At 44.5% G+C, this 2,446-nt stretch overlaps 1 non-coding gene across 1 annotated transcript; it reads left to right on the plus strand.

Annotated features, from left to right (window-relative positions):
- The first annotated feature begins 1,930 nt into the window (after nucleotides 1-1,930).
- Nucleotides 1,931-2,003, plus strand: Trnak-cuu. The gene has a single exon. It is a non-coding gene; the product is annotated as a tRNA-Lys (tRNA).
- Nucleotides 2,004-2,446: the final 443 nt, after the last annotated feature.

Raw genomic sequence — 2,446 nt, forward strand, 5'->3', positions numbered from 1 at the left:
TTTTTTCTGATAACTTCATGTGCTCTTTCTTCTTTGATTTATTTATTTATTTTTATGGGGTTTTTGGCTACTCTAACATTCCCCTCTCTGAAGAGGTGACCCTAAAAATCTTTTAAGGATTAGATAAGAGATCCCAAATACTTTTGACATTTTTGGCCTTTGGAACAGAGTATGTTGCTAAGAGGCCCAAGGACACTTTGACTTTTAGCGACTAAACCGGCTATTTTTCTTTGGGGTCTTTTTTACCCTAACTGCCTAGCCAATTCCTACCTCCTATTCTTATCACACCATCCTCTGAAGAGGTTACCCAAATTGCCAATATCGGGATGCAGACCTCTCTGGCTTCTTCCATGCTGAACAGGGATGCAGGATGAGGCAATTAGAGTACTCCTTCAGTGGGTCTATCTAAAAGACTCCCACATTGCATAACTCATCTCTAGGGGGAAAAGAAAATCCCAAAAAGCAGGTTTGCTATTCTTATTTATTATTAATTAATTAATTAACTAATTAATTTATTTATTGTATGTGTGTATGAAGTACATGTGTAGGTATTATGCATATGTCACAGAAAATTTATGAAGTCAGCTCTCTCCTTTGCCTTTATGTAGGTTCCTAGTATTGAACCTAAGTTACTGCCACCAGGCTTGTGCAGCAAGAGGTTTACTGAGCGAGTCATCTTACCAGTCCTGAGCTGGGTATTCTCATAGGAAGTTTTTCATATATTTATGAGGTGTATGTCATATTCATGAGGTGGGTGACCCTTTTCCCTTCCTTAATCGTGGTGGATTTTCCCTTTAGGGTATTTCTTCCTGTGATCCTCTTGAAAATTCCACAAGGGTCAAAAACACATTTTTAATGACATTACAATGAAGCTATGGTCCTTTAAGGACACTGTACTTCCACTGTGTGCATGTGTCATGGCTAAGAAAACCTTCCTGGCATCTCAGCTCCTGATTTAGTAGGAAAAACCTAACCACTGCTCCACGGTAATTACCACAAACAGCTCCAGGGCAATTAACAACAAATGTGCATTTTAACCATTATGAAATCTATCTGAAGTTTCTTTGGGTACCTCATATCTATAACTGATCCTCCACCCCACCTCAATGAGCATGGCTCCTTGTAAACTTACAGGTAAGAACAGAAATCTTTCCTTTGGTAACAACTTCAGGCCAGTTAGGGACATAGACCTTACCTATGGGTCCAATTTATTTCCTATGTTGGTGGCCTTAATCAAGGCTGTTTGGGTTGATGGTGGGAACTCTGTGGTAAAAGAAATAGTTCAATTTATTAACTGAAAGGTCCTGTGGAGATTTTGTGCCACTCAATCCTAGAACATGATGTCTAAGAAGTTGGTCCAATGAGATGGGCTGATTTTTAGGCCATATGTGTTGAATTCTTGAGAAAATGGACCTGGCTAACCTTTGAAGAATGCATGGTCCTTCTTTTTGGAGAGACAGTCATTGGCTTTAACAATGAGTCTCAGGGCCCAACTGTGGGAGACAGACTTGAGCCTAGGGTGAAAGTCTTATTGACAGCCATACAGCAGGCCTGAGGCAACGGCCCAACTGCTGGAGCCACAAAGAATGCCTTGTGACATTTTGCTCCCATTGGCAGATCATGAGACTGATGCCTAGAGCTCGCCACTCCCTAATCACCACCCTTGGGTACCTCACCTTTAAACTACTTGCTGTGCTGTGATTGGACCACTAGCCCTATATAAGCTTGTGCCTTCCTGCAATAAACCAGATCTGTGTCACTGAACCTGGTCTCCTGTGTCTGAATGCGGCTCCGCTGACACAGTCTCCTCACCAGCCCTGGGGTCCGGACCAGACGACTGATCAGGGGAATTAAGAGAGCAGGAGAGTGGCCATAGCCAGAGAAGGGTTCGTAAGGGCAAGGAACAGCAGGTCCTTGTTTGTAGAGACATGCCCGGCTAGCTCAGTCGGTAGAGCATGAGATTCTTAATCTCAGGGTTGTGGGTTTGTGCCCCACGTTGGGCGCCAGTTGTGGTCATCAAGTGGCTGCTCTCCTCCAGCTATGGCCACTCCCCTGCTCTCTTAGTTCCCCTGATCAGTCGTCTGGTCCGGACTCCAGGGCTGGTGAGGAGACTGTGTCAGCAGAGCCACATTTAGACACAAGAGACCAGGTTCAGTGATGCAGATCTGGTTTATTGCAGGAAGGCACAAGCTTATATAGGGGTAGTGGTCCAACCACAGCACAGCAAGCAGTTTAAAGGTGAGGTATCCAAGGGTGGTGCACAGCACAGTAAGTAGTTTAAAGGTGAGGTATCCAAGGGTGGTGCACAGCACAATAAGTAGTTTAAAGGTGAGGTACCCAAGGGTGGTGATTAGGGAGTGGTGAGCTCTAGGCATCAGTCTCATGATCTGCCAATGGGAGCAAAATGTCACAAGGCGTTCTTTGTGGCTCCAGCAGTTGGGCCGTT

This window comes from Nannospalax galili, unplaced genomic scaffold, assembly GCF_000622305.1.
Source record: "Nannospalax galili isolate Female #2095 unplaced genomic scaffold, S.galili_v1.0 scaffold2160, whole genome shotgun sequence".
Taxonomy (NCBI): Eukaryota; Metazoa; Chordata; class Mammalia; order Rodentia; family Spalacidae; genus Nannospalax; species Nannospalax galili.